The 22,714-nt window shown below is 37.4% G+C and overlaps 1 non-coding gene across 1 annotated transcript; it reads left to right on the top strand.

Moving 5' to 3' along the window:
- The first annotated feature begins 4,346 nt into the window (after positions 1-4,346).
- Positions 4,347-4,453, top strand: LOC141709519 (small nucleolar RNA R71). Its single transcript, XR_012570090.1, has one exon. It is a non-coding gene; the product is annotated as a small nucleolar RNA R71 (small nucleolar RNA).
- Positions 4,454-22,714: the final 18,261 nt, after the last annotated feature.

Below are 22,714 nucleotides of genomic sequence, written 5' to 3'. Positions count from 1 at the left end.
TCAATGCCCAGTAGGCCTTATGCTCAAGCTCCGCCGGTAGATGACATCCCTTACCGTACACCAACTGAAACGGTGACATCCCAAGTGGAGTTTTGTATGTTGTTCTGTAAGCCCAAACAGCTTCATCGAGCTTTAAAGACCAATCCTTCCTTGACGGACAAACAACCTTCTCTAGAATGCGCTTTATCTCTCTGTTAGACACTTACGCTTGACCATTTGTTTGCGGATGATAGGCAGTAGCTACTCGATGATTCACATTATAACGCTGCATCATAGAAGTGAACTTACGGTTGCAAAAATGCGATCCTTCATCACTTATGATTACCCGAGGCGTTCCAAACCTTGTGAAAATTTGCTTATGAAGAAAATTTAGTACTACCTTTGCATCATTTGTCGGTAAAGCTTTAACTTCGACCCATTTTGAGACATAATCGACTGCCAGCAAGATGTACTGATTATTGCAAGATGAGATAAAAGGCCCCATGAAATCTATTCCCCATACATCAAAGACCTCGACTTCAAGCATCACATTTAATGGCATCTCATCCTTCCTTGACAAATTTCCCACTCTTTGGCAACGATCACACCTTAAAACAAACTGATGAGCATCCTTGAACAAAGTAGGCCAGAAAAAACCTGCTTGCAGAATACGAGCTGCCGGCTTCTCACCTCCATAGTGTCCACCATAAACCGTGGAATGGCAGTCTCGTAATATCCCCTCCGTCTCACAGAACGGGATACATCTCCTGATGATCTGATCAGCTCCCTGTCTAAAAAAATATGGTTCATCCCACATATACCACTTCACCTCATGCAGAAACTTCTTCTTTTGAGCGGATGTCAAATTAAGCGGCATTATATTGCTGACAAGATAGTTTACAATATCTGCAAACCATGGTTCTTCCTCCTGAATTGCAAACAACTGCTCATCCGGAAAAGATTCATTGATTAACGTCCTATCTTGTGAAGTAGAATCGGGATTCTCCAACCTAGAGAGATGGTCGGCTACTTGATTCTCGTTACCTTTTCTATCTTTGATCTCTAACTCAAATTCCTGAAGTAAAAGCACCCAACGAATGAGTATCGGCTTCGAATCCTTCTTAGAAACCAGATAGCGAATAGCTGCATGATCAGTGAATACTGTTACTTTCGTACCAAGCAGATAAGATCGAAATTTCTCAAAGCCAAAGACTATAGCCAAAAGCTCCTTCTCAGTAGTGGTGTAGTTCAATTGGGCCCCATTTAAAGTCTTACTCGCATAGTAGACCATATGGAAGAGATTTTTCTTGCGTTGTCCCAGAACTGCACCTACCGCATAGTCACTCGCATCACACATCATCTCAAACGGTTCTGTCCAATCTGGTGCTGTAATAACTGGTGCCGTGATCAAACTCTCCTTGAGAGTCTCGAATGCTGCCAAACATTCATCATCAAATTTGAAAGGCACATCTTTCTCAAGTAAATTGCACAACGGCTTAGATATCTTTGAAAAGTCCTTGATGAATCGCCGATAAAAACCCGCATGACCGAGAAAACTACGGATTCCTTTCACCGAATTAGGTGGGGGAAGATTTTCAATGACTCCCACCTTGGCCTTGTCCACCTCCAGACCTTTGCTAGAGACCTTATGCCCAAGGATAATGCCTTCACGCACCATAAAATGACATTTCTCACAATTAAGCACCAAATTAGTTTCCACGAATCTTTTGAGTACGGTGCGCAGATTATTCAAACATTCATCATATGAGTGTCCAAAGACGGAGAAGTCATCCATGAACACTTCGATGTTATTTCCAATCATGTCAGAGAATATAGCCATCATACATCTCTGAAAGGTGGCCGGGGCGCCACATAACCCAAACGAAACTCTACGAAAAGCAAATGTGCCAAATGGACAAGTGAAGGTAGTCTTTTCCTGATCCTCTGGTGTAATACAAATCTGACTATACCCGGAATAACCATCCAGAAGACAAAAATACTCATGTCCCGCCAATCTGTCAAGCATTTGATCAATGAATGGGAGAGGGAAGTGATCCTTCCTTGTGGCTTTGTTCAATTTTCTATAATCCATGCATACTCTCCATCCTGTAACTGTTCGAGTAGGGATGAGCTCATTCTTTTCATTTGCGACCACAGTGATACCTCCTTTCTTAGGTACACATTGCACGGAGCTCACCCACGAGCTGTCAGAAATAGGATAAATGATGCCTGCATCTAGCCATTTCAGAATTTCTTTCTTCACCACCTCCTTCATGATCGGGTTCAGTCTTCGCTGCTGTTCCACAGTTGGCTTACTACCTTCCTCTAACAGAATTTTATGCATACAATATGAAGGACTTATCCCCTTGATGTTTGCTATGGTCCATCCTATAGCCGATTTGAATTCTCTCAAAATCCTTAAGAGCTTGTCTTTCTCACTACCTGAAAGGTCAACTGAAATAATAACAGGTAACGTAGATGAATCACCTAAAAAAGCATACCTCAAGTGTTCAGGTAATGGTTTGAGCTCCAAGGTAGGTGCTTCCTCTATTGATGGTTTGAGCTTCCCTTCAGCATTCTTAAGGTCAGAAGTACCAAGAGATTCAAATGGTATGTCGAGCTTTCGCTTCCATGGAGAAGCATTCAGATATTGTAATTGCTCGTTGCTATCTTCATCATCGCTGTCAAAATCCCCCACTAAGGCCTTTTCCAATGCATCAGACATTAGCATGTGATCGAGTTCCGAAGTAACTGCGGAATCAATCACATCCACTTGTAAACACTCCTCATCTTCTGTAGGGAATTTCATTGCCTTGAATACGTTGAAGGTCACATCCTGATCTTGGACCCGCATAGTAAGTTCCTCTTTTTGCACATCTATCAAGGTACGGCCAGTAGCCAAGAAAGGCCTCCCCAAGATTATGGGAATCTTCTTATCTTCCTCAAAATCCAGAATAACAAAATCTGCAGGAAAGAAGAGCTTATCCACCTTGACGAGCACATCCTCAACTATGCCCCTTGGGTAAGTAATGGAACGGTCCGCCAATTGTAGCGACATGTGTGTGGGTTTTGGATCAGGCAGATCCAGCTTTTTAAAGATCGACAAGGGCATCAGATTAATGCTTGCTCCCAAATCACAAAGGCACTTGTCAAAAGTTAGATTGCCAATGGTGCAAGGAATGGTGAAGCTTCCTGGATCTTTCAATTTTGGTGGTAACTTTTGCTGTAGAACAGCGTTGTATTCTTCCGTGAGAGCAACGGTTTCAAGGTCATCCAGTTTCACCTTCCTTGAAAGAATAGTCTTCATAAACTTCGCATAATTAGGCATTTGTTCCAGAGCCTCAGCGAAAGGTATATTGATGTGAAGTTTCTTGAACACCTCCAGAAACTTCCCGAACTGTCTATCCAGCTTTTGTTGCTACAATCTCTTAGGAAAAGGTGGTGGAGGATAGAGCTGTTTCTCCCCTGTATTAGCCTCAGGCAGAGTGTGTTCAACAGTAGTCTTCCTTGGTTCTGCCACTTTCTCCTTTTGCTTAGATTTTTCATCTCTAACTTCAGCTTCGACTTCTTTTGCCTTCTCAGCATCAGCTACTTTTCCAGACCTTAGGGTAATAGCCTTGACTTGCTCTTTAGCTTCCTTCCTGCCTGGTACTTCCGTGTCACTGGGAAGAGTGCCAGGTTGACGATTGAGCACTGCATTGGCTAATTGACCGATTTGATTTTCCAAGGTCTTGATAGAAACCGCCTGACTCTTGCACAACAGCTTAAGTTCCTCAAAATCAGCACTAGTAGGTGCAGCTGCACTTCCCTGTTGAGGATATGATTGCCTTGTAGCATACTGCTGTGGTTGCTGGAATCCTGGTGGGTTAAACTGTTTACTCACTCCTTGCTGATATGGTGGCTGAATAGCATTCTGATTATTCCCTCAGCTGAAATTTGGATGATTTCTGTTGTTAGGATGATAGGTTGCTGGCACAGGCTGCTGTTGTCGCTGATAATTATTCACATACTGAACAGATTCGTTGACAAGAGAACACTGATCCGTAGCATGAGAACCTGCATAAAGCTCACAAACCATAGCTATTTGATTAACTCCATATGTAGCCAAAGAATCAACCTTCATTGATAGCGCTTGGAGTTGGGCTGCAATAGCGGTGGCTGCATCAACTTCCAGACTACCTGCTACCTTGCCTGACGTCATCCTCTGAGTTGGGTTTTGATGCTCATTTGCAGCCATCGTCTCGATAAGATTATACGCCTCAGTATAACTTTTAGCCCATAAGGCGCCTCCAGCTGCTGCATCGAGCATGGGCCGAGATTGGGCCCCCAAACCATTATAAAAACCAGTGATTACCATCCAATCCGGCATTCCATGATGTGGACATTTTCTCAACATTTCCTTGTAGCGTTCCCAAGCCTCGCACATAGATTCTGTAGGTTGCTGCGCAAACTGAGTAAGAGCACTCCTCATAGCAGTAGTCTTTGCCATTGGATAAAACTTCACCAGAAACTTTTGCGCAAGATCTTGCCACGTAGTGATGGACCCAGCTGGTTCAGAATGTAACCAGTCTTTAGCCTTATCCCTCAGTGAGAATGGGAAAAGCCTCAACTTGATAGCCTCATCAGTCACGCCATTATACTTAAAAGTGCTGCAGATCTCGACAAAATTCCTTATGTGCATGTTGGGGTCTTCAGTTGCCGCTCCTCCAAAAGAAACAGAATTCTGCACCATCTGAATAGTGCCCGGCTTGATTTCAAAGGTGTTAGCTTGAATAGCCGGATGAAGGATGCTTGACTGAATGTCATCAATTTTAGGCCGAGAAAAATCCATAAGAGCTGGATCAGCTTGAACAATACGATCTCCCATGTTTACTGGTTCTTTCTGCTCAGTTCCTGAATCCGAATCCTCAAAATCTAACTTCTCCGGAGTATCAAGAACTTCATCTTTCTCCTCAGCTGTATCTAAGGTCCTCTTGCGAGCACGAGAACGAGTTTGCATAAACGCTTGCTAAAGTACCTGAAACACAACCGAAAAGAGTAATTAACTACTACGTCCTAATCACTGAGTCCTAATGACCAATGATGGTAAGTACATAAACTAAACAAATACGCCGAGTCCCCGGCAGCGGCGCCAAAAACTTGTTAGGGCGAAATCACGCACTAATATTCACGCAAGTATACGCGTTCGCAAGTAATATAGAATACTTTCTAGTTCGTTCCCTCAGAGACTCAGACTAAGTTATTGTCTAATTAAACTCACTCACCAATGTATGATTACTTCTCAATGTTAAGATAACACTTAAAATTGTTGATTAAATATTAACTATAATTAACTACTTAATTAACCACTTAACTAACACTTCAATTTATCAATAATAAAACACTCATGAGATCACAACTTCATTATTACTTCCTTCTATAGCCATTGTTATTACCTTTAGCATGTGACAGTGATGATATTAATCGAATAACACGAAACTGATAAAAGCCAACTTTCATTGTACTAATACCATTCTACCAAGCATCCACAATTAAGATAGAAGTTGAATAGTCATCAATTATGTTGAGTTCCTATATGTCTACAGAAATTGACAACACAACGATTTAAGCACAAGTTATTCCTTTTGATTACATAAGGCAAATAAAACTGTTAGAGTTACCCACTAATCATGCACAACGTACATGAACCTATGCTAGCATGGCAAGTTCTAAATCTCAAGATCCACCGTCGCTTCACAAGAGATTAACACCCTATCTTATATGTTCGCGACACACATAAGACGAATACGCACAACCAATACTAGATATCATGCAATCATCACACACTAAAGTATTAAACAATTAACTAAAGAATTTCATAATAAATCCGTTACAACCCCATGATCACGATTAGCCCATAATAGAACTTATCGCCATCATGGGTTCATATGAAATCATGATAAACGACACAAGAAACTAATAACTAAACTAATTATATTAAAACAGAGTACGTCACAAGAGTAAATAAGTCAAAGCAAGAAAACTAGCATCCAACGTTACAACGAAACAAGAATCACTAGAATATATGCTTCCTCTTCGTTGCGGTGTGCTAAATCGGTCTTCTTCCTTATCTCCTTCGCTTCTTGCGCAAAACACAATCTAAAACATAATCTCTTTCATATTCTCTATGAAAACGTCTCAAATCTACTTATATAATAGTCCCATAAAACTCAGATTACATAGAAGTTGGAAGCCAAACAGAAGTAGAAGTCTAAAATAATTCAGCTTTTTCCCCGACCCTGCGCGGCCGCTCAGCATTTCTGCGCGGGCTCGCAAGGCTGCTGTGCGGCCGCTCAGCATTGCTGCGCGGGCGCGCAGGACCCTACTGGAAAAATTCCAGGTTTGCTCCGTTTCTTCGCCGTAATCTGCCCGTTCTTTTCCTCTCGTAATGGTGAACACATGCCAAGGCTTATTCTTGATGATTCCTCCTCCGAAATGCAACTAATACCCTGAAATGCATAAACACTAGAAAAACGCATCAAATACACAAAATACTTGATTTCAAGACACCAATTTAAGCCATTTTAAGACGTTCTAAGTGGTATAAAATGCCACTTATCAGGGGAGCATATTGAAGATCCAACCACATCTCAAGAAGCATCAGAACCAAGAACAGGCTCGTCAAGTTATGATTCATCAAGTTCTGATGGGGCAAGTTCTGATAATTCTGGAAACTCAAATTCTGATAATTCTGGAAACTAAAATTCTGAAGGATCCAACTCAAAGAGCATAATTTCAGGGGGAGCATCAGAAAATGCTGATGGAGACAACATGGATCATGGAGGAGCATCCAGTTCTAGAGATAATCTTCCATCTGCAAGAAAGTGGACTAAAGCACATACACCTGACTTGATTATTGGAGATCCTGAAGCAGGTATAAGAACTAGAACAGCAACATCAAATGAATGTCTCTATCATTCTTTTCTTTCTCAGACTGAACCAAAGAAAGTGGAAGAAGCTCTTCAAGATGTTGATTGGGTGCAAGCAATGCAGGAAGAGTTAAATGAATTTGAAAGAAATAAAGTTTGAACCCTAGTGCCAAGACCAAAGAACAGATCAGTTGTTGGAACAAAGTGGGTGTTCAGAAACAAAACTGATAGTGATGGTATAATGACAAGGAATAAAGCAAGGCTGGTTGCAAAATGATACTCTCAACAGGAGGAAATTGATTATGATGAAACTTTTGCACCAGTTGCTAGATTGGAAGCCATAATGATATTTTTGGCTTATGCTGCTTACAAAAAGTTTATAGTCTTTCAAATGGATGTAAAAAGTTCTTTTCTTAATGGAGAATTAGAAGAAGAAGTATATGTTGAACAACCTTCAGGTTTTGTAGATTCAAAATTTCCTCATCATGTCTACAGACTTGATAAAGCACTTTATGGCCTTAAGCAAGCTCCAAGAGCACGGTATGAGACATTAGCTCAATTTTTTTCTGGAAAGTGGATTTAACAGAGGGACTATTGACAAAACATTATTTTATCTCAACCATGGAAAGGAATTACTTTTGATACAGATATATGTTGATGATATCATTTTTGGTTCTACAAATGATAGACTTTGTAAAAGGTTTGCCAAGCTAATGCAGTCAAGATATCAAATGAGTATGATGGGAGAACTTAGTTATTTTCTGGGCCTTCAAGTCAAGCAGAATTAAGAAGGAACTTTTATTTGTCAATCTAAGTACACCAGAAATTTGTTGAAGAAATTTGGAATGCAAGATTGTTCAAGTGCATCCACTCCTATGGCCACTACAACAAAATTGGATAAGGATACTGGTACATCAGTAGATATTACTGATTACAGAGGAATGATTGGCTCACTACTCTATCTAACTGCAAGTAGACCTGATATCATGTATGCTACCTGTCTTTGTGCAAGATTTCAAGCAGATCCAAGAGAACCTCACTTAACAGCTGTAAAAAGAATTTTCAAGTACCTTAAGGGTACAGCTGATCTAGGATTGTGGTATCCTAGGGAATCAGACTTTAAGCTAATAGGTTACTCGGATGCAGATTTTGCAGGATGCAAAATTGACAGGAAAAGCACAAGTGGAAGCTGCCAATTTCTTGGAGGCAGATTGGTTTCTTGGTTTAGCAAGAAACAGAAGTCAATTTCCACATCAACTGCAGAAGCAGAATACATTGCTGCAGGAAGCTGTTATGCACAGATTCTTTGGATGAAGAATCATTTACTGGATTATGGGTTAACATATTCTAAAATCCCTATTTACTGTGATAATCAAAGTGCTATTGCTATGACAGGTAATCCAGTTCAACACTCAATGACAAAGCACATCAGCATAAGGTACCACTTTATAAGGGAACATGCGGATGAAGGTACAGTGGAATTACATTTTGTTCCAACAGATCAACAACTAGCAGATATCTTCACAAAACCACTGTGTGAAGCTACTTTTACAAGATTGGTAAATGAACTTGGAATGGTTTCAGGTTCTTTCTCTAAATCTACTTAGTTTATGTTCTGATACATCAGACTTTATGATCAGTATTTACAGATATTACTATCTAAGTGCTTAATTTGAAATTTTCTAAGTGTTGATTGTTGTTTGATATGAATTTCTAAACTCTGATAGTGATATGAATGTTTCTATGACTATTCAATCCAATGAGGATAACTATGCTAGATGTTGACCTAGTAATCTCTAATATACTAAATATCCCATATTTGAAGTAATTGTTTATGTGGAATTCTTTTGACACAAGCAAATTCTGATATTGAGCTTAGTTAGGTTTACTTTGTGTATCTTATTACTAAGTCAAAAACTAGAATGGTGCTTCTTATCTGTTAAGTTCTGATGTTGGTAAATCTTATGGATGTACTAAGTGCTGATAAAACCTCACTTATCAAAAGAAAAGGAAAAAGAAAAAGAAAAGAAATAAAAATTAGGTACTCCTTTGAGATCTAGAGAAAAATACATGTGGAAGGGAAGATCCAAGTGCATTGCTGGTATTAAGTAATATGCATTAGAAAGGCAAAATAAAATTTTTTTGGTGATTTTTCACATTCTCTGATTACTGGAGAAATACTCTGATAACAGCATAAATTCTGATAAGCAGTCGTGACTCACTTACACTGAGAAGCCACTGTAAAACGGAATTTCAAAAGATGCATAAAATGAGCACAAAACAGTTGAGGTGGACTCATGCATGAACTCATTCTATAGTAGACTTTAGAATAATAACAGATTTTGAGCTAAGTTCTTAGTTATGCCTTATTTCTAAGATGTACTGAAGTGAATCAAACTTTACTCTTTGTCTGATATTTAGCTTATTGCACACACTTAAACTTCATGAATGATCAAAATTTCTATGGTAATAAATGTTGTTTCAGATGAAAAGTTTAAGTGTCAGTTGCATAAGTTATGAGGACAAGTTCTGATGGAAGTTCTGATGATTAAGTTCTGATGATTAAGTTCTGATAAAACCATATCAGTATTTATGTGAAGAATTACAGAAATAAACATTCACTTTTCGAGTAAAGGAGCCATATTTTGATGACTTTTAAATTCTGATAATAATCAAGTTCAGATGCTGACGTGGCAGTATTTATTTACTTGATTTTTTTTTCGGTCATTACTTGAACAGACATATTTTTACAGAATATCGGTTAATGTGAGATAAAGCGGTAATAATCATTTATTTAGTGGGAATAATTTTTTTTAAAAAAAAACTAAACGTGCAATGTAATCATTACTTATTTACCGTGCCCATTAACTTTTGCCTTAACTGCTGCATGGCTGACAGGTGTAAAGGTCTGTTCCACTTCTCAATAACTGCTGTCACGTGGGTTGTCCAAGTAAAAGAGATAAAAGATTTTCAAATCTTTTATTCACATATCTATTCTATTCACTCTCTCTCTTTTTCTTATTCTCTCACATCTTCCGGTTTTCTATATAGACATTTCATCAAACACCTTTCAGGCAAACTAATTTCTTACTTATTTCTGATGGCGCCCAAGGATTTAATTGTTGATGGAGCCAAGTTTGTACCAAATAACTATGCTGCAATCCTGAACAAGGATGATGCTCCATCAGATCTGCACTTTGTGCAAGATTTCTTAGTTAATAGTGAGATTGGGTACGATTTGACCCAACCTCAATCTATTTCAAGCAAACAAGTGCTGACATTTTGGCGAACTGGGCTTTTTGATGATGGTGGTGCTGTTGGTTCACCAAGCATAATTTTCACATCAGGAGATGTCAAGCATGTGGTGACTCCAAGAGCAGTTCGTAAAGCTCTCCACTTACCTGAAGGTTGTACATTCTCAACAGTGGAGGATCCTGTTTTACAGCAGCTTATGGCCAGTCTGGGCTATGATAAAAGTTTGGGAAAGCTGGGTCAACTAAAAAGATCAAATATCAGAAAGGAATGGAACTTTTTCTTTGATTGTATCACCAAGGCATTCACCAATAAATGCTCCAACTTTGATGCTATTCCCATCATGATTCAGCAAGTCGGGTATGCCCTTATCCATCAAACTCATTTTGATTTTGCAAGTGTTGTTCTAGGTTTTATAGGGGATAGGATGACAGAGAATAGGAATGTAGTATATTTTGCTAGATTCTGTCAGCTTATATATAGTTACTGTTCTGCTGATGAACCCCAATTATTCAGTGACCATATTTCACCTTTTAAGCTTGCAAAAAGGGCCTTTAATGATTTGCTAAATGCTGATAATAAGAAACAAGTGCTGAGACCCTTACAAATTCCTCAGTCAGTAAAACAAATCTTGGTAAATGCTGATCCACAAACTTATACATCTGTCTATCCTGATGTTCAACCCACCAACTCATCACAACCAACACAACAGCCATCAGAACTTACTACAACTACACAAACACCTCAAACTTCTCAACCTCAACCAACTTAACCCTCCATCAGGATATATTACAAACCAACACAGTCATCTCAACCTCAACCTTCAGCACATCCAGTGAAGCCTTCATCTTCAAAACCCAAGAGGACTAAGATAGTACCTCAGTCTCAACAGAAGAGAAGGAGAATTGTTCTGAGAGATGAGTCAGATAATAAAGAACAGGTTCCAATATCAGAACCTGTTGTTGTAGAAGCTGAGAAGATCTCTTCTCAGAAAGATACTGAAACTGGGAGTTTCAGGCCCCTCAAAAGGCTTAGAAAGCTAAATTCTGATGATGAAGCTCCCAAAGTCTCAACTTCAGCAAAAAGACTTAAAAAGCAAAGAGCCAGGAGGGCTGTAAGTGAATCATCACACTCTGAAGAAGTTCTGGAAGAAGCAGCTAAGGTTGGGGGTCAGGAATCTCTGATCCCAACAGAACCTATAGTAATAGAATTAGTTCCCACAGCTGAATCAGACTTTACTCAAGCTCAAATGTCTCCTATTCAAGAGCAAGGGGATATTCCAGAGCAAGTGCCTACACCTCCTGTGTCTCCTATAATTGATCCGGTACATGCTGAAGACCCAGGTACATGTGCTGAAATAAACATACATAACTTGGTTGTGTCTGAGGTTCTGTACTTGGAAGCTCCACCAACTCAACTCACTCCACCAACAACACCAATTTTGGATACTGATTTCAATGCAGACATTCCAACAACACCAGTTCTGAATCTAGATGATGAAGAGCAGATTGAAGGTGGGCATCAAAATTTGGATGTTGATCAGAACTTAGTTGCAGATCAGAATTTAGAGGATGATGTTGAAGCCTCTATAGCCTCACATACTGTTATTTTATCAGAGGATGTTGATACTGCAGGCTCTGTAAGTTTTGATACTGATAATGCTGAATCTACTGGTGACGCTGCTATTAATCTAGATGTTGATGCAGCTGGTCCTTCAGGACATGCACCTCAACAAATAGTTAATAAAGCTGATTTGATCAAGAAGTTTGTTAGAGAGGATGCACCAGTACCTTGGAGTGAAACTCCTAGAGGAAAGGAGTGGACTAAGGAATGGAACACAGTTAGTTTTGTTCCTACTGAAAAAATTCTTGCTGAGCACCTGTCTAAGGCTGATGAAATGCTGATAAATGATGATTTTAAGGCACAACTGAGAATTACTACAATGAGTACTAGGCACCTTCAAGGTCAACACTCAATAACTCATGACAAGGTGAACAAAATTCAAGAATCACGGATCCAGCAAGATATGAATATCAAATTAGAAAAGAACAGATTTTTTAAGCCAGCCTTTGACCGAATTGGGTATATTGAAAAGACTCAGGAGAAGCAACAAGATCAGATTTCTGAAATTCTAAAGAATCAAGCTTCTCAGCAAACTCAACTCAATGAGATCCAATACTCAGTGGAATTGCTTGTCTCTCTTCTTCTACCTGCTGATGCCAAAAAGGGGGAGAAAGTGATTAAGTCCAAATGCAAATCTAGTCAAGTACTGAAGGGTAAGGATGATGGAAATGATGACCAGGGAAACTCTGGAACGGGTAGAGGTCATGGTCAAGGCAAAGGGTTTTCATCAAGCAAAGCTGGAACTACAAGTCAAAGAACAAGTTCTGATACTGGGAGAAGAATAAGTTATGATACTGGTAAAAGGATAAGTTCTAGTGAACATCTGGAACTTGATGAAGAGATTTTTGAAAGGCTATTCCTAAAAGATAATCCAGGCATGGATATTGAAAGTCTGAAGGAAGAAGAAGCCAGACTTAAAGCAGAAAATGTCAAGTCAAAGTCTAAAGCTCAAGTCATGGAAAAGAAGCCACCTAAGCCTAAGGGCATTGTGATAAAAGAAAAGACAAATTCCGAGGCAACCAAAGCCAAATCACAAGTGGAGGTAGATCCTAGATCCAAGGGAAAAGGAAAAATTGATGAACCTGTAAAGGTATATATGCCAATCATGGATCTGGAGATAAAATCTGATGAAGATGCTAGTCTGATTTTGAAAAAAAAGGATATTCAAACAACCTCTGACAGAGCTCATATTATTCAAGATCAGGACATAGTAAATTCTGATATTACAGTGAAGCAAGCAACCTCTAATATAGCTCAAGTTGGCTTGATATCTGAAGATAAAGAGAAAGAAACCTCTGACATTGCTCCTGTTAAACCTTCAAAGATACTACTACCAGGATTCACCAAAGCTCAACAGACTCAACCTTTGAAGACTACATCAAGTGGTTTTGAAGCAAGAGTTGTTCAAGGAAAGGAAGCAAGAGACAAATCAGGATTGGGTAGTTCTAAAGAGAAGAGAATAAACAATACTACCAATGATCCAACTTCCTTAAGTGAACCAGGAGTAGGAGCAACTCCTGAGAGATTGAATCAACTTGAATCTGTACAAATGGTTTACCACTCGGTTTTGAAAGAAGATATCATGTTATACTTTATGACAGATGGGAGGGTATTCCAAATCATGGAGAATACTATTCCATTGAAGTATTTTGAAGAACTGGAACATGTTCTATTTCTACTTCAAGTGAAAACACTGATCAACAGATGATGTTGCAGGTTGTTTAAAATCAAATATTCAAAGACAGAAGAAACTTTACTCTGTAAAGTCTGACAGCCCATACTGTCCTAAGTACAAATCTCACAGTGGAGATATTGTTGAAATGAAGCCTAATATTGCTAAAATCATCACTACATTTTCTGGTATTAAGGGACTTGAATTCAATCTAGAGTCTGATAAAGCCTATATCATCAAACTAGATCAGGATATAATGAAAGCTAAAATAAATGATCTCAGGACTGCTATCTTTCAAACTGGTGAAGATACAGTTGAACTGAAAAATGCTATAAGGAGGATGGTCAATGAACTTGAATATGCTGAGAGAAGTCTGTTGAAGAACTATCTCAGAACAACTCCTGATATCAGAAATTGAAGCCAAGTCAAAGATCTACAATTGCTTAAATTCTGAAGTGTATACAGACTAAAGCTAATATCAAACTTTAAGGATGGTAAGCTACAAGGACTGTAAGTTATAGTTATCTAGTCAAATTCTCATGCATTTGTACTTAATGTTTTTGATATCATCAAATATCTGTTAAACTTGTATATTATGCTAATTTACAAGTTGGGGGAGATTGTTAGATATATTTCTGATGTCATGTCTAATATGATTTGTGTTTAGTTTTCAGATCTTACTTAACAGGACAAATCATGACTTAACTGGAAATCAGTACTTATACTGAAGTCAGGACTTAAGATATCAGAACTTAAGTTGTCAGAACTTAAGTTATCAGGAGATATTTATCAGGAGATAATATCAGGACCTAAGAAGATGTTTAGATAAGGAAGGCGGCTGATTGAAAGGAAAGAAGATACAAACAAACATAAGAAGAGATATGCATAGAGAAGAATTCTATGAAGAATAGAATACTTGAAAGAAAAGATAACTACTTGATATATATTAGGAAGCAGAATTATATTCGATATCAATTAGAAGATTATCTTGTAACTGTGTAGTATATAAACACAGCATAGAGTTTACACTATATGTGTTATCTGAATTGAGAATATTATTCATTGTAACCCTAGCAGCTCTTGTGATATTTGTTCATCACTGAGAGAGAACAGTTCTTTGTAACAGATTTTATTGTGTTGAATAAAATCTGTGTTCTGTTACTTGAGTTCTTATATTCGATTTGATTGTAGTAAACACTGTATTCAACCCCTTCTACAGTATGTGTGACCTAACAGTTCTCAATTATAAACTCCTTCGGGATACTTCCGGATTTTTATAAGCTTACACCGACCGACTCTCGGTCTAAATATAACATTTCGAACTCGGTATGAACATATACTAGAAATTATCAACAATTGAGTAACGTAATACATCTCAAACTTCGTAAAACAGTTTAAAGAAATCTCATGCATATATCACAGTTTTGTAAAATATTCACAACACAACAGTTCTTAAAAGATAGGGTTTGAAAACTTGCCTGGAATCCTAGATACGTTTTCCGACTTCCTCTCGTTCCGGGTTTTCTATTCAACAAATATCATAATCTTAATCAGTATTCCTACTCTCATCACCAATTTATATTCTAATAAGTTCAATATTTTATAATTTTCAATATACGACCGACTCAAAATAAGTATCAATCCTTTGTCGAAACGGACGATCAAAGTAGTCTTCTAGAGTTGACTTTACCGAATATTACTATTACGTGACTCACATTTTATCATTTTTAATAAATCGTAAAATTAGTATTTTAATACGAAACTACCTCGAGGAGCTTCTTAAGTGCTTTTAATATTTATCCTAAAAGTTTCATTTTGATAAAATGAATTTAATTAGGTGAAAAGTATTTAGAAAGTTCGATCAACTACGGAGTCTTACTATTCAAACCGCTTTCACTAAAACGTTGATATCTCTCAAACCGTTAACTCAATTGATGCACCGTTTTCGCGTGTACGATCTAGAAAAAATTTAGAACACATAATTTGAAAATGGTTTTCTGGTAACAGGGGTGAAAATCCCGAAGTGGAAGTTTCCTAACAGGGGTTATTTTTGGCATTCGTACTCCGCGTGACCTCGGCTCCGACATTTTTATAAAATTGAAAAATCAACATTTTTAATTGAAATTTTTATGGAAACTAATAAACTTTTTTTATTACTCTCTGTAAAAAATTTATGATTTTTAAATATTTTTAAGTTGATCATTTATATTTACAAAATTCGTAATTTGTAGCAGTTTTGTCGCGTAAATCCCTTTTACTAGAATGGTCATAACTTTTGATCCGTAAATCGGAATCACTTTTGATATATCTGTAGTGAGAAGTTGTTAGATTATATTGGCTAGGCCTGCAAGTTGGTCAACCAAAAGATCATTTACAGTAGTGGGTTGTGATTGAACATCTTGAAGCCATTGAGATATGAGGTGTGAGGGCTGGTGAGTAGTGTTTGAAGTAGAAGGCTGGTCTGTTGTGTTTGATGTGTTTAGGATGGGGGTACTAACTGGACCTGTGACAAGAGTCACAGTTGAACTCATAACATGAGCTGTGATTATGATAGTGTGTTGTTCACCACTGGTGGGAACCTCCATTTGAATTGGAGGGGATTTGACCAGGTTACTATCATGTACAATGACCTCAAACCATTGTTCCTCTTGCAAGGAACTAATAGATATGCTTGCCTCCTCAATGAATGGAGCATTGGCAATTGGACTCCTAGCTTCAATTGACAAAGCAATCTCAGCTAGCGTTGTGAGGGGAGTTGTTCCTACTTGAGAAACCTCCAATGGAATTGGAGAGGATTTGAGTAGTTCGCCCTCAACAATCCTACCCTCAAACCTAGTAGTCTTTGAGGACTGCGGTGCACATGAAGGTGCTAGAGTAACATGCACAGGGTCTTCAAAAATTGATGAAACCCCTGTGTTTGTGATGGTGCCATCAAGGTCTACCTCATCCTGTAGCCTCTCACCATCTATTTGTTGTGTCTGAGTGGTGATCACAGTTTCTTGTACTATGTCAGTTGATTTTGGCAAGGCTTGAGAAATGGATTCAAGCCCTTCATTAAAAGAAGAAGAAATTTGAGAAATAAGATATAAAATTTCAGAATTGATTGTTGGCAACCCCCCTGAATGGATGAGGGAGTTTCAAGAGATGTGCTCTCATCGTGTGTTCCATCCAAATTGTTTCTTTCAAAATCTTGAGAGTGCTCAAGAGGAGGTGCAGACTCTTTAAAAGATATAGTGGGGAGACTGCTTTGTTCAATAGTGATACCTTGTTGAGAAGGTGCCCTAGAGTCTGTTCAAACCCCTCTGTTACAACTGCATCTTTTTGAGAAGATGCAGAGGTGGTTGTTTGAGTGGTCAACTCAACCTTCCTAGAATTCTTTGGCTTTCTAACCAAGTTAGACTCAATAATTGTTGGGTCCTCACCACTCTCAAAAATAGTAACTAATGGTGTCTGTTTTCTCTTCTTTTTACTAACTCCAACCTATTGGGAGGCTAAGTAGTTGGTTGCCTAGCTTCTAGTGGTTTTGAAGGAAGGGTCTTAATTTGGAAAGGCTCATGTTGGTTATCCTGTTTTTGTGTTGCTACTGGTGCAGGAGTCATAACTGAACTAGAACCTGCATTAGACATCATGTCAGACATAGGATAAAGGTAGGTCCAAAATCTCTCCAACATAAAGTTAGTGACATTTAGAGCTACCCTCACCTAATACTTTGTAATGAGCGACCCAAATAAGATTATGAACACCTGTTTACAATTGCCTATTTTAATTCTATTAATTCCATCAATCATATGATCTGCAACTTTATAATTTAAAGTAAATATTATGAATCTAGGAATAAAAATTTCCTTACCTCTACTTACCAGTGGCATTGTGAGCCTGGTGCTGAGTTCTTCTAGAATCAATAGGCCAACATTGATGGGCTTTTTGTAGGCCATGAAGAACACCAGCTTCTGTACAACACTAGATATGTTGTCATACCCAGTCTTCCTGCATGTGAAGGCTCTCAAAATGAAATAAAAAAGAAAGGACCATTCCCTCCTTAGATGCTTCTTGTTGAGACTGCCAAGATTGATCTTCTCACTGTAGTTTATGAAATTCATAAACTCAACCAGCTCTTGTGCTATGGGTACCTCCACCATGCCATCTGTAGGAATGCCCAAAGCTTTGTTGACATCATTGGCATCAAATTCCACATGTCTTCCCTGAATTAAGCAATTCACAACCAAGGAAACTGCCTGGTTCTCGTGCACAACTGTATTCACCACATATGAGTTCCAAAATTCATTGAGCACGTCCAATTAGAGAACAAGGTTAGCAGTTAAAGCTCCTGCAAGATAAGATTCAGACAAAAACTTAATAAAGCATTTGAAGCTGTCAGGAGCTTGATTTGCATCTGTAAAAGACAATTAGTTGGTACCATCCTTTGGCTCTAGTATTGTTGGCAACCACTAAAAGTGTTTGAGTTGGAATGTGTAGGAAATTTAAAAAGAAAGGAGTTTGAAAAGTGAGAGAACGGTGAAGATTTGCAAAAGCTAGGTCAATTGAGATCTCGAAAGCGTAAAGAGGGGTTATGTCGAGATGTCTAGGTATTTATAGGCTTAGATATGTGATTTGTCGAGAAGTAGGAATAAACAGTTGATATTTGCTTATCAAGAAGTCACGTGAATTAGAAAATATATATCGAGATGTCACTATCCTGACTCTTATCGAAAACTAGATGCTGACTTATCGAGATGTTGAATAAATACCCAGGTTGTCCTGATTGGACTGAATTTTTCCAATTTACATTGAATAAACCAATAAAAAATTAAAATGATTTTGTGTCAAAAGTATTCCGCTAAATTAATATATTGAATTAAATTATTTCAATTCTAAGTTATCGAGAAGTCTAAAATTTATACTTGTAGAGAACTCCATGTAAATACATATGTCGAGATCTCTACAACACTTATCAATAAGTCATAATAAGGCTTGTCGAGAAGTCCTTCGAGAAGTCATGAAAAAAACTTATCGAGAACTTTATCGAGAAGTCTCAAAATGACTTGTCGAGAAGTCATTTAGACTTATCGAGAACTCAGTTCTCTATATACTTTTGTAATTTTTTCAGTTATATCTTATATTAGTTTCACATATTGAAAATATAAATTAACAGTTAGACAGTTTTTTCTCATAATTTTAAAAATTCCAGGTTGAAGTTTAAATTTTGAAAAATAAATATACAGAGAATTCTAAAATATTTATAAATCATATTCCAGTTAATTTCCAATTAAATCAAATTAATTTTGATTTATCAGAAATTAATCTGCTACAACACAATAGCTGAGTTCTTGCCTTTAGGATGAAGAATTTAACATACCAATTTCACCAACAAGTCTAGTGAAAGTTGCTTCATCCAAAGGTTTAGTAAAAATTTCAGCTAATTATTTTTCTGTTGGAACAAAAATAAGCACAATGGTACCATTTGCATCATGTTCTCTAATAAAATGGTATCGTACATCAATGTTCTTAGTTCTAGAATGATAAACTGAATTACCAACAATAGATATGGCACTAGTATTATCACACATGATTCGAATTTTGTGTAACACTAGGCCATAATCATTTAATTAGTTTTTAATCTAAAGCACTTGAGCACAACAACTTCCAACATCTATGTATTCAGCCTCAGCTGTGGAAGTTGACACAGGTTTTTGTTTCTTACTATACCAAGATACAAGTCTTTGACCAAGAAAATGATAGCTTCCACTTGTACTCTTCTTGTCTACCCTGCATCCAACAAAATATGCATATGTGTATCCAACAGCTTCAAAACCAGTTCCCTTAGGATACCACAATCCCAAGTTTGATGTCCCTTCAAGTATCTGAAAATCCTCTTGACATCCATCAAATGTGATTCTTTGGGATTTGCTTGAAATATAGCACACAAACATGTTGCAAACATGATGTTTGGTCTACTAGCAGTTAAGTATAGCAAAGATCCAATCATTCCAATATAACCTGAAATGTCAATACTTTTTTCTTTCTTATCTTCATCCAACTTAGTAGCTGTAGACATAGGTGTTGATGCAGGTGAGCAGTCAATCATTCCAATTATTTTAATAAATCTTTGACATACTTGGTTTGACCAATAAAAAACAATCATTTCTTTGGCTAACTTGAAAGCTAAGGAAGTAACTTAATTCTTCGATCATGCTCATCTCATACTCACTCTGCATGAGTTTAGAAAATCTTTGACATACCTTTTCATTTATAGAACCAAAAATGATATCATCCACAGAGATTTGAATTAGGATAATATCACCACCATGCTGCTTGTAGAATAGAGTCTTATCAAGTGTACCTCTTGTAAATCCATGTTTAAGCAAGAATTCTAACAGTATGTCATACCATGCCTAAGTGCCTGACTCAATCCATAAAGGGCCTTTAACAGTTTGTAAACAAAATCTGGAAATTCTGGATCTTCAAAGCCAGGTGGCTGTTGCACATAGACTTCTTCTTCCAATTCACCATTAAGGAATGCACTGTTCACATCCATTTGATACACCTTGAAATTTGAATGTGCAGAAAATACAAGAAAGATTCTTATTGCTTCAAGTCTTGTAACTAGAGCAAAAGTTTCATCATAATCAATTCTTTCTTCTTGTGAGTAGCCTTTGGCAACCAGTCTTGCTTTTTTCCTTGTCATGATCCTATTTTCATCCATTTTATTCCTGTACACCCACTTTATTCCAATGATACTTCTGTTCTTTGGTGTGGAAACTAATTTCTAAACTTTATTTCTCTCAAATTAATTTAGCTCTTCCTGCATGATAGTTATCCAATCAGAATCAAGTAGAGCTTTCTCAGTTTTCTTAGGCTCAATTTGTGAAAGAAAGCATGCATGCAAGCATTCATTTGTAGTTGCACTCTTAGTACTCACTCCAGCATTTGGATCACTAATTATTGCATATCTTGTGTGACTCTTATCCTATTTTCTGGCATGTTCTTCTTGACTAGAGTTGTCTGCATTTTGTTTATTGTTCGCATGACTTGCAGAATTGTCATTTCTTTCTCCCATTTGAGTTTGTGGCATCAAATTCAGGTGAGCTTCTATCTTGACGAGAAATCTCATTTCCATGGTTCACTGGTTCATTTATTTCTTCCTCCATTCTGTTGACTATGTTGATCTCAGCATTATCTTCAGAATCACTATCAATGTTCATATTTTCAAATTTTAGGGCTTCGGCTTCACTTTCATCAAGGCATTCCAAGCCTGGACACTTGTCATCATCAAAGGTCACATCAGTGCTTTCCAGAATTTTCTTTTGCTCAAGCACATAAACTTTGTAGGCAGTTTTCTCCAATGAATATCCTGGAAAAATAGCTTCAAAAACTTTAGAGTCAAATTTTCCAACATATTCAGAGTTGTCTTTAAGCACAAAGCATTTTCTTACAAACACATGCATATGTTTCACAATAGGCTTTCTTTTTTATAAAACTGAGTAAGGTGATTTGCCAAGGTTTTTGTTGATTAGATATATGTTTTAAGTATAGCATGCAATACTGACAGCTTCTTCACAAAAACTAGTTGGTAAATTGACATCTTATAACATTGTTCTTGCAGCTTCAACTAGAGTTCTATTTTTTCTTTCAACTACACCATTTTGATGGGGTGTTCTTGCAGTTGAGAACTCTTGAACAATGCCCTTGTCTTTACAAAATTCACTTAAAGTTTCACCTTTTAACACAATTTTGATCTTCAGCCTGCTTCTTATCTTTCTTTATGTGTTCAATAATGATGTGTGGAGTTTCACCTTTTGAATGCATAAATTCCACCCAGGTGTATCTTGAGTAGTTATCCACCATCACCAGTGCATATATATTTCTTGAAATAGACAAGACATTAACAGGTCCAAACAGGTCCATGTGGATAAGCTGCAATGGTGCACTTATTGAATTTATAGTCTTGCTCTTGTGACTAGACCTCTTTATTTTGCCTTTCTGACAAGCCTCACAAACTTCATCTTGAGCAAATTTCAGATTTGGCGTGTCTCTCACTAATTCATTTTTCACCAAGGTATTAATTTTTTTGTAATTCAGATGAGAGAGTTTCTTGTGCCATAGTTTGTTTTTCTCAATGGATGCCTTGGTGTAGAAGCAACAAATTCCATCCTTGTTTGCTGAATTTAGATGTGCAACAAACAATCTCCGTTTCCTTGCTCCTTTCAGAGCAACTTCACCAGTTTTCTTGCTAGTGATTGAGCAGTCTTCCTTGTCAAATATCACCTTAAACCCTTTGTCTGTAAATTGGCTAACACTTAAAAGATTTACTTTAAGACAAACAACTAGTGCTACATCTTCAATGACAATAAATTAACTTGCCATATCTCATTGTGAATCCTTTGTTGTTGTCTCCAAAAGTCAACAATGGGCCAGCCTTCTCCTCAAATTATGATAACAGGGCTTTATCACATGTCATATGCCTGGAACATCCACTGTCAATGATCCATATGACTTTATTGTTCTTGCCTTGCACACAATGAGAATTAAGTGTGTTTAGCTACCCAAGCAGTGTTGGGTACTTTCTTCTTTTACACAGAAGTTGCAGAAGTAGAGTTTGAGCTTTCAAAAAGAACATCATTCATTGTTCAATTAACATTATCCTTTTTAATAGTAGATCCAAGATTTACTTCCTTTAGATCTTTTCTCAATTTATGACAGCTTGTCATAACCTTCATATTGCAAGGAATGCAATCAAACTTGTCATGAAATAAATAGGGATCTTCATCCAATGCCTCATTGTATTTTCTCCCACTTTTGGCTCACTAATAGCCTTTCTACAAAGGTAAGTTAGGTGATATGTTGAGCCACACTTTTGACATTGCTTTCTTGGAGCATCTGCAACATAGGTATAGTTATTGTTAGGAATATGTTGTGCACTTGATGATAGCTTAAACAAAACACTAATTAGATTTTAGTCAAGTGATTTTGTAGCTTTCAACGAATGATCATTTCAACATCCGTTGAAAGAGTAGCTTATGTAACAATAAGATTAGTAGCACATTTCTGCATACTTAAATGGCTTAGTGAACTAAATGTTGTAAAATGTTTAAGTCATGTTGACTACTAGATTGATATGCAAGATACGATGGTTAATTATAAATATTAGATGCCTTGTAATCTTGTATTAATTAAATAGAGTTAACTGCCAAAAAGACAGTCTCAACGGATGATTCACAAAGCTTCTACGGATGATCAACATAAGTCTTGAAGGATGATCAAACAGAGTTTTAACAGATGT

This window comes from Apium graveolens, chromosome 2, assembly GCF_009905375.1.
Source record: "Apium graveolens cultivar Ventura chromosome 2, ASM990537v1, whole genome shotgun sequence".
NCBI classification, from domain to species: domain Eukaryota; kingdom Viridiplantae; phylum Streptophyta; class Magnoliopsida; order Apiales; family Apiaceae; genus Apium; species Apium graveolens.
The sequence above is the reverse complement of the archived record's forward strand: the minus strand, read 5'-3'. Positions and strand labels throughout refer to the sequence as shown.